General features: G+C 42.3%; 1 long non-coding RNA gene across 1 annotated transcript; it reads right to left on the reverse strand.

Annotated features, from left to right (window-relative positions):
* Window positions 1-401: 401 nt before the first annotated feature.
* LOC115585709 (uncharacterized) lies at window positions 402-10,743 on the reverse strand. Its single transcript, XR_003984746.1, has 3 exons — window positions 10,653-10,743; window positions 7,045-7,120; window positions 402-1,211 (listed from the first exon to the last, which is right to left on the reverse strand). It is a non-coding gene; the product is annotated as an uncharacterized LOC115585709 (long non-coding RNA).
* Between the last annotated feature and the right edge of the window lie 253 nt (window positions 10,744-10,996).

Below are 10,996 nucleotides of genomic sequence, written 5' to 3' on the forward strand. Positions count from 1 at the left end.
TGAGAGATGCGTTACTTCTGCTTTTTTCTGCCCTCTGGTTAAAGTTACATTTTAAACCCCTTTTTAGCATTTATAGTTTAAAACCAGTGTCAAACTTTTAACTTTCAAAGTACAATATATTACACATTACTAGTTACCTTAAGTTTAAAGTGCTATATTAATACATTACAATATTACTGTCTGCACAGAGTTATATATTATATGCCTTCTTATTTTAGTCCACAAAACAAGGAATGCATGGACATATATGTTAAAGAATGTAAATTAAATGCACTCGGTGGATTATGCTTAATTGTTAGGCCTCCGAAACACTCATTTCAGTCACAAAACAAAGAACTTATAGGTTGGCTATATTAAACACACAGCGCCTATATTAATATGGTAATGTTGGTGTGAATGGATTCTTAGAAAAACATTTTTTATTCATTTTTTGTCAACAAATAACTCATCCTATGAAACATCAATAACTGTTGTATTAACAGCTAACGAATAATGGTTAACATGGTATACAATAACTGCAATCATATTTGTGCTATATGAATATAGACACAAACAAATTCATACAGTGTTAAAAAGCATGTACTAACACACAATTACAGAAAGCACTCTTACTGAATAAATATATATTGAAATCTTGTTTGCAAAGAGCCAGAATGATACTCGATTTTTGGGTCAGATTTCAATATTAAGAAATAAAAAAAAAGTGGATACTGATATATCAGCTGACGTACACTCATTTTTTGCAGTGATAAAGCCACTGTGCTTATCAAACACTTTTGCCAAAGATAGGTTACAGTGGCAGGATATTTTAAAGTGCAGTTAACTGGGAATTTAATAATTGTAAATTGCCCCCGTCATTGTTTTCTTGATTAAAAAATAAAAAATGTTTTCATATCAGCTCATATCAGATCCCATAACATGGTAACAAGGTAATTGAATTGTGATTATAGGCCACATAATCAAAATGAGAGTTTGTAATCTCTTTGTGCTACACAATCATAGAACATACAGTTATTTATATATTGCACATATATACATGAACACGTTCCTACCAAGGAATAACTCAGTTGTGCATTTTTTTAAATTTGAGTTGGGGGGGTTGTAAAGAGGAGCATGAAGATGGGGTCCTCTTCTTATCCGTCTGTAGTTTTGTGCTCTGTGAGGTCGTAACACACTCCTCAGTGCAGCTTGATCCAGGTGGAGACAGGTCTCTGTAAAGATGGGGACACAACAGTCTCTGATTTCCTGTTACTTGATCAGCCTAAGACCCGTTTGTCCATTTAAATTACCTGCCAACATACATCAGCCAGGAGCAGCATTAAGTCCAAGCTGGATTTGCATGTTTCAAATACTGAGTCTCTTTCTTAAAATGAATGTGCTCCATATTTGGGTAGGATTTCCATGGGTCTGTTTTGGGTCAGCTCAACCATTTTGGATCTCTACTACAGAGTAACAAATAAAAGTTTTTTCTTCTTGATGAATTTACAATTGTAAAAAACTGCTTTTGCTTTGCTGTTGCAGGTTGTATTCCATAGGTTAAATATATAATACATAAAGTGGGAAAAAGCAACGGTGTCTGTACAATTTACATTGTATAATACACATGTTATAATGTAGTGACTGCAGGTTGCTTCATCATTCAGTGCAGTATAATGTGTGGTAGCAGTCAAGGGGAACCCCTTAATACTCTAACTCACACACACACACACACACACACACACACACACACACACACACCAATAAATACATATCCAAAATAAAGTAAACACAATGCAGGGCAAAATGATTGTGAAAAGAGAGGGGCAATGGAAGGTGTGTGTGTTAGGGACGGAGGGGGGGGGTGAGCATCTATTTGCATGTAAATAGCCAAGTGAGCCAGTCCTCTGCTGCAGCTATGACAAAGAGCATTCATGGATTGCCTGGGCTTGTTTGTCATCCATCAGTGAGAGGAGAGCGGCAGTCAGAGTGGTCTACAGAAACAACATGACAGAGAGACAGAGAGGGAGAGAAAGAGAGAGACAAACACAGAGAGGGAGAGAGAGAGACAGAGAGAGAGAGAGAGAGAGAGAGAGAGAGAGAGAGAGAGCAAGAGACATAGAGAGAGACAGAAAGAGAGAGAGAGAGAGCAAGAGACATAGAGAGAGAGACAGAGAAAGAGGGAGAGAGAGAGAGTTGGCAAATGGCATCTCCATCTTCAGCATCAACTCACTCACTCACTCACTCACTCACTCACTCACTCACTCACTCCACTGTGCCTTCCCACCATCCCTATCTTCCCCATCTCTCGACGCACTTTGCCTTACTACTTATGCTATTTCCCATAACTCTGTTCAACACGCCCTCCTCCCCTTTTCTCTTTCTGTCTCTTCTTCGATTTCCCTGGTGGACTCTTACAGTAAACTGCCTGCATAATTTAAATGCAGTGCCTTCTTTTTCAAATGGATGGTGTGCAGGACAGGAGGAGGGATCAGATAAAAAAGGGGAGAAATGAGGGGAAGCCATAAATCCCATTATCACATACTGTATATTGAAAAGGCTTAGAGCCCAGACTTCATGCAAAAGGCCTAATCAGCCAAACGCACTAACTTAGATCATGTTGTCAAACCAACAGAAGAATTTGGAAGGCCTTACTTGGGTATAAAGTTTGTTCATTCTTGTATGGATTTGTTTACATGTTCATCTGTGCAAGATCTATTGCTCTGTGTTCATCCATTTCAATTTGTGTGTGTGTGTGTGTGTGTGTGTGTGTGTGTGTGTGCAGCCAAGCCTTACAGTGATGTCTTGCCTTGGCTTCCTCTTCAAGCTGATCCCATGCCTAAAAAAGCTTCTCACACAAACTCTGTCTTTTGTATTAAACTGAATAGTTTGAATGAGCAACTACTGAACTGAAGACTGAGCTGAACATGGCGGGGGTATGAGTGGTGATGCGTTCACTTACTGTTGTCTGTACTGAAATGTATTTGAATTCATACTTTCATTAAATGATTTGAACCAACAAGTGATTTATAATTTAGATCTCTAGTGTAGAGTCAGGTCTTATTGTCACCAGTAGTCCACAGCATGATTTCCTATTTCTCTTTCTGGCCTTTTGTCTATGTGGTTGTTTCTGACGTTTTAGAAAAAAAACGAGTCCCAACAGGTTTGGTCAAAAATATAGAATTTTGTCTGTCATGTTGACAGCATCATGTCATCTCATGTCTCTAACTGGATGTTACTCCAGTTCTGTGCATCCATCACAATAGATGTGAAATGTATGTATGTTTTGATTTTATACATGTGTATAAAGTTATGCTTTTTTTAGTCATATACACCATACATGTCTGTAATAAAGATAAACAGGCAAGCTGTAACCATTGTAGTAACTGTGTAATGGTTTAATACAAACTCGGTGCCTCAGGTTACATTAACTGCATTGGCCTTGAGACAGGTTCAGATGTAAACAGAATTCCTGTTGAGTTTGGGTCGGGTCACTAGTGTTCAGACAGAAAATGTGGTCTGAGCCACACTCTACACCAATCACTTGGGGATGCCTTTTCCAATTGTGGACAAAAGCCACATCCCCAACTTGTGTGTCAGGGGCAGAGTTTAAGATTAGGGCAAGGTTTGGTTTTGTTGTTTTTTTTTTTTAATCCAGTAAACCCACCAAAAGATTGCCCTTTCTCATTGGATGTAATTGGGAGTAAGACATGTAATTTCTTTCTCATATCTCTTGAAAGTTGCACATGTGCAATACTGATCAGGCAGCTGGCAAGGTTCGGGCAGTGACATGAAAACCACTGACATTGTAACGGCAGTTACTATAAAAGTACCTTTAACTTCAGTCTCTCGTTCAAACTCAGTAGTGACTAAACGATGTTCAAGTGCTGCTTGAACAGAGACAGATGGAAAAGTATTAACAAGCCAGCGGCTCAACTTCAACACATGTCATAGCATAGCAATGCAAATTAATATGTTGACCTGGGTGTCCTGTCTTTATTGAACTGATAAACAACCGGTACTACTGCAGAGTCATTTGACATCGAAGAGCATGTACAAATTTACATTAAAGACAAAAGTCAGATGTTAGTGTTTTTTTTCCAGGGTAATAGAGGTGTCCCCAAAAGTGTGTATCTGTGTGTGTATGTGTGTGTGTGTGTGTGTGTGTTTCTGGTGTTGGAGTCACTGACCCTTCTTCCATTATTGATGTACATCTCCTATCCTGTCTCTTTGCATCTGTCTCTCTTTGATGTAAACGCTGCCTGTCAATAACACATTTAGCAAATTAAGAGGATTTTGCCATTTACTGTAAATAACTAGATTTTCTTGTTTTATCTCTCTGAAGTGCATTAGTTAATGTTGCATCAGTCTTTTTGTTGTTTTGATCATTTCACTCTTGGTTTTCCCCCTCTGTTATCACTGCATTGTATTAGTACGGGATCATTCATTTTCTTCTTGAAATGTGATTTAGTCCCTTGAGGTCTAATTAGCCTTGCTGCAAATGCAGGGCTGAAACAGGCAAAGCCAGAGTTTACTCATTATTATGCCACAAACTTTACCTGCAAAATAATGTTTCTGCCTTGCCATATCTTTTTGCCAAAGGAGACAGTGTATCACTAAAACCTTGTTCTGTATTAGTGCAGGTGTAAACACAATCAACAACAACTTCAGCTGCAGGTAGAAAAACATCCGTCAAGTCATTTTCATTAGGCCTGAGCAACTTGTAGATATAAATCCTGATGTTTTAGCAGATTTTACATTTTCAACACACACAGGTAGATGCTGACTGAGTTGGATAAACTTTTTTTTTGACATGGAATACATAACATTGATGTCTCCATGTTACAGTTATGGCAGCAAAAGGGTCGGGTTGATCTCCAGCAGCAACTCCCACAGGGAGAAGATAACAGCCCTTGAACAGTGACAACCACCTCTTCCTGAACGTCTCAATGACCAAGGAGGTCATTCTGGATTATAGGTGGAAGGAGCAAACACTCCCCATTAACCATAAACAGTGCTGGGGCAGGGAGGGTGGGTAGTTTCAAATACCTGGGAGTTAACATGCATGAGGATATTTTTTGTGCGTCTGGTCATGATACATATGCATACAGAATTTTGTAAATTTATGTGCATGTAGGAAGCGGGAATTTACAGTAGGGGGCGCTATAGAGTCCCCAGGCCACACCCACACCCAAATTTTTCGCCAGATGTGACGTTTCTGAGTTTGGTGCATTTTGGGTTATGTTCAAGCAAAACTCTCGCCAAAATGCAACCTAGGCTTTTGTTGTGAATGTATATCATCCAAGTAGGCAGCCGCATACGCAGCATGTGGGCACAGCACCTGGTCCATGAGGCCCTGGAAGGTGGCTGGGGCCCCGAACAAAGCAAACAGAAGCGTAACAAGTTGGTACAAACCATACAAGGTGGAGAAGGCTGTCTTGTCCTTAGACACTGGAGACAAGGGAATCTGCCAATTGCCCTTGGTCAAATCCAGTGTCATGAAAAGCGAGCCATGCCCAACCGATCCAGGAGCTTGTCGACCTGGGGCATCGGGTAGGCATCAAATTGTGAGACATCATTCTCATTGCGATAGTCCAGACAGAACTGGACAGTCCCATCCTTCTTGGCCACCAGAACTATGGGGCTACACCAGGCACTGTTGGACTCTTCTATTGCCCCCATCTCCAGAATGGCTGCCAATTCCTCCTGAAACACTTTTCTCATGTGTTCTGGTAACCGATAGGGCCGTGAACGCACCACCACGCCCTGGTGCGTCTCAATATGGTGCTGTATGAGGTCTGTGCATCCTGACAGGAGGCAGAACATATCAGGCAGGAGCTAACCGCAGCCTTTATGCCATGCTTTTCCCCCCCATGTCTAATTCCCACTGGCACCACAGGGTAGCTGTGAATATCCCCATGGGCACACCTAATATCCACTGAGGATGTCTCCACCAAAACCCTGGGCTGAACCAGGTTCAGGTGGATTGTAGACTGCATACAGCCCTAATCCACCCTTGCCTGATGTGTGATGACACCGCACCCACTCCAAAGCCCCCTTTGGGAGCCCCTCCAAGAACTGCTCCAGCCCGACCTGCCCGAGCATCCGCCCCTCTGCCGCAGACTTCCCCGGCTGCAGCCATCTGGTTGCAGTGTCCTTCAGCTGCTGGGCAAAAGAGAAGGGACGGCCAGCGGACCGCAGTCTGATGGTCCAGACCCGACGACGGTGATCTCGGGAGAGAGGCCCATCTGGTTAAGGACGGCTTTCTTCACTGCCTGCTCTGCAGGACTCCCGGTGCATTGCGGCAATCTCCCCCAGCATCTGGCCCAGTGCCGTAACTGGTTGAAGATGCTGCGGCTCTGTCATCCTGTGCGCTGGCCCGCCGAGTCACATTGGGCGCCAATGTAGCCTTTTCCGGGCTGCCGTGAGTTCTCTTCCCACGCACCAAGCACACAGTTCTGGGTTGAAGCAGCTTTTATTGCTCAAAGCACCAAATACACAATGATACAGACTAGGGGACTGAACGCGGCTTGTGCGTCTCACCCTGCATCACTTCTGTCATTCCCAGGGACATCACTCTGACTTCATCTGCTCTTCCCACTGGAGCGGCCCTCATCTGAAGTCATATCCTCCTCTCCAACTAGTGTAGTCTGTTGCTGATCCTGGTCACTTTACCTACTAGACAGTTCCTCTGTCCTCCCTAATACTGACTGGTTCAGGACATTGGCCTTCCATTATCCAGGCAGCTGTCTATCTATCTCCTCAGTCCCTCTCCATGCCAAATAAAGGCTTATCATCCAGAGTTTCAATTTCATCAGCCACATTCTCTGAGACTGTTGAGAAGACTGTGGACACTTCGACATCCACTTCCACCACTAGCAGGAAGTTGACTGGCAGAATGAAGTTGAACACTCTTACAATCATACTCTTCTTAGTGGTAGGATCATCAGCTCTGTAGATGTCCACAGACAAATCCTTCCAAGTAATCACATGCACTGGCAGGTCCCACAGATCAGCCTATTTACCTTTTCCTTTGTCTTTCCTGTGGGACGCCTTTGACCAACTTACCATACTTCCCTGCTTGCTTCTTCTCTGCTTCTGTCATGTTGCTCTGGGCAGTCGTCACAGCTTCCGTCAGGTCCTTCTGGAAAGAGTCAGCATAGGTGTCATGAGTCACCACATCCTCATCACTCAATGTGTTGCAAAACAGGATGTCCTACCAAATATAAGATAGAAAGGCGCAAATCCTAATGTCTCATGTGTGGTACAGTTGTTCGAGAATGTTAGTGTCTGTATCATCTGAGGCCATCACTCTTTTTCTCTTGCTGGAAGGTCATGTGTATGATTAAACCATTGTTTGTGACCATTGCACATCAGGTGATATTGGCTGGAGTGGGACTTTTTGATTCCAGACACCTGTAACAGTTACACAATCAAATGGCTTTCATAATTGGCCCCTTTGTATGAATGGATCAAGAATGGAAAGCAATAACTTTTGTGCTACCACCTTGGAACAAGGTAATGCAAGGGCTAGCTTTGTGAAGTGATATGTTACAACAAGTATGCTGACAGTCTCTCTGTTCTTCCCTTTAGCTGACAAAAAATCTTGATGTTGTGCACTGGCGGGCATCTCTCCAACTCTGAACAGGATTCCATGAGTGCTCTAACTCTCTCTCTTGACATTGCAATCTGGCCTCCGTCTTGGTTTTGGGGCAGGTAACTGTTACTGCTGTGGACACTGAGTGACAACTGAAATGCCTCTTGTTACACACTGAGCCCCACTCTGTGGGGCTTCACCAGCGTCCAAGACTTTGGTCAATGGACATCAGCTCAGAAGGTCAGCAGGTTTTGTGTTCCAGGTAAGTCAAAGGGTGCAGGTTTTGACACCCGTCGTTGCTCACAGGCATCTAATTTAGGCTTAGTCATGATATACGTGAGGGAGTTGTTATCAGTTTGGACCTCAAAATGGTTTCCTTTAGCCAATGTGCTAAAGCATAAGGAAGCATAAGCCTTCTCTGAAGCGGTGGGCCTTGGTTGAATGATCTGGGGCTCTACAGATGCAACACAAGCTAAGGGTTATAGCAAGCTCACCCACCTGCACTCCAGAGAGGCAGGCTTGATTTTGTTGGAGTGTTTAGTATTACCTGGCTGTTGTGCCATTGGCAAGCATTGGGGGCCATGACTTAATTAACTTTTGCTATGTTTATTTACTAATTACTGTTTACCATTTCACCAGTGGAGTCTCAAAGCAAAAGCTTTTCACAGGAGTGTACAACTGGAGTGACAGTAAACATCTTGAGTCTTGAAAGAACACTAATTCAGTAATCCTGGTTTCATGCTTTTTCATTTGATTTGGCTGATTAGAAGCTGGTGGTGGTAACACACGAATAAGCCTATACCAATGCGTCAATGAAGGTAATGAAGAAGAAGACTGCTAGCAAGCAAACATAAACAATGCAGGATTTAATTATTCTTAACTAAAGTCAAACCACATCGGTTCACATCTGGTCGTTACTACACACGTCCCTGGTTACTTGGATGTTCTCTGGAGTCCTCTGGAGTTTGTAGGTGGCTTCCTTGAAACACCGTTTAAAGCCATGTCACTATCCAACCCCAGTAACATAAGACCAGCTACTGAAGCTGCCAGGACATTGCATCTTTATTTCCCACTGTTAGACCCTTATTACAGTCTTATTAAACTTACTTTACAACAGAACTGAAACACAAGAATTCATTTGGAGTCATGTTGTTGTTGACATGATTAGCTTGCTCTCCTTTGAGCTCTCCTGTTTTACTTCTCCACCAACTCTTTATTTGCTAATTTGCTCTACTGTGTTCACCAGCTATTCGTTAACTCTTTGTTACAGCTGTTGTTTACTATATAAGTAGTAGACATTGGGTTTGACAGACAACTGTCTGCATCTCAGAATGACACATATGAGAGCTTTGAGAGACAACCAAAACTTCAAAGCTGTGTGCAGTAACACCACAACAATGACTTAAAGTGAAACTCTCGCCAAAAAGCAACCAAGGCTTTATTTGCGATTGAATATGAGTCAAACCTTCGTGTAAAAGCATAATTATGACGAAAGACGCACTTTTAAGATTTACCATGTGAAACATGTGAAAGGTCAAGTATGTACGTAGTATTTACGGAGATCTGGTGGCAAAAATGTAATGTACTATTTATGATTATGAATAACAATTAAAGTGTAATAGCTTGTATCTGTTTATCATCTCTCTATAAAAGTAAGGAATCTCTGTCTGTCTGTCTGTGTGTGTGTGTGTGTGTGTGTGTATTCCTCATATATCTTTGCGGATCAGGATCAGACTGACCTGAGAGTTTCAAGATGGCTGCTGCGTGGTTCAAGGGTGTGCTATTTCGCATTTGTTTGGACTGCAATGATACCGTTAATTAATTATTTCATAAATGCTTTACAAATTCCACGAGCATTGTCCACTGGAGCCACCACAGTCACGTGTGCACCAGAGCCAATCACTGCAGAGCCCACCACGACCCCCCCACCTTAAGAAACAAGCAGATTTATACCTGCAGCGACGCGAGCTGGACCGGGATTTTGCCGGTGGTTCGGTCCCGTTCTGTTCATTGCATCTAAAATGACTGTTGTGTATTAATGAGACTAAAGGAGTCCGGACCGAGTCTGTTCGGGTCTGAGGAGATCCGGAGACGCGCGGACAACAAAGTGGAATCAGAATATGTGGATGTTCGTGTGTAGCAGCCGCTAGCTAGCTGCTAGCCACTAGCTACACGGCCCACCTCCCGATCGAGGCGATGAACCGGACCCACCGGCACATCCAAAACCAGACTTAGGGTAAATAATGTCAGCCACGCTTTTTCGCGAACATTGCCGTCACGTTTGCTTTGTGTCTGGTGCAGGAAGAAACGGTAAAAACGGGCTTTTGTCACGAAAGTGTCCAAGCAGCAAGTTTGGTTGTTAAGGAACAGGAAGTTGTGGGAGGGACGTAGGCGGATGAATGACAGACAGCGATACTGAGAGTTGAGAGATTTGTGACATTTAGCGTGTTTGGAGTGTGTAGTTAGTGTGTTATGTAGTGTGTAGTGTGTTTAGTGTGTAGTGGAGTCGGTTTTTTGTTTAATGAGTCAAAACAATTAGGAGACTTCTGAATGAGCACTGCCCGCATTTAAATGTAAATAGTTACATGTAACTTTGTAAATTTTTAAGGTGTATGCACATATTTAGCAAACAACAATTTATATTAGCATTATAAGTGATAAAAAATGGCTTGTTAAACATATTTGTGGTTTTCACAGTAAAAAAATCAAACTTTTTCTACTCTGATTTTGTATTTTTTTTGTGATTTTAGGTCCATTGTGTTAATACAGTATGTCAAAATAAAAAAGTAAATGTACAGTCACACATGTGAGGTTGTGCTGAAAATAATGACACCAAGTAAATAGCTTTTAAGGTGAAATATAATGGCAAAATCAAGAATAGTCAAAAACGGCCAATTATACCCTGGAATATCGGATTTCACAACTAACCTAAATATCCCTGATGTCCCACCTTCAAACACAGCCTCATTTGGCCATCCATGAAAAAGCTGCTTAACCTCCCTCTTTTCTATAGGAATACATTTTTCTTACGGGCACTGCACTAGTCACCTTAAACTTAGAACCCTTGTGTTGTCATTACCTTTGAGCATTAGCCTTCCATATTTGCAGAGGGAGCAGTCTTCTTCCACAGAGTCCACCATGTTAGACTGTCATGCCTTCCTGTGTGCATGTGTGTGTGTGTGTGTGTGTTTAACTTCACCCCACAGTGCTACACAGAAACCATAGTTGCCCCAAGAAGCCATATGGTCCAGTCCTAATCTGAGCCTCTTCCTGCTGATATGACTGAGATTGACTTCTGTAATTAGATCTTATTTATGGCTGCTAGTCACATTGAGAGAAACCAAACTAGGGTAATGGATTTAAAACATGTTAGTCAAAGATGCAGTCTGAGTTAATTGGCAAAGCACATAACAATGTGTTCAA

This window comes from Sparus aurata, chromosome 7, assembly GCF_900880675.1.
Source record: "Sparus aurata chromosome 7, fSpaAur1.1, whole genome shotgun sequence".
Taxonomy (NCBI): domain Eukaryota; kingdom Metazoa; phylum Chordata; class Actinopteri; order Spariformes; family Sparidae; genus Sparus; species Sparus aurata.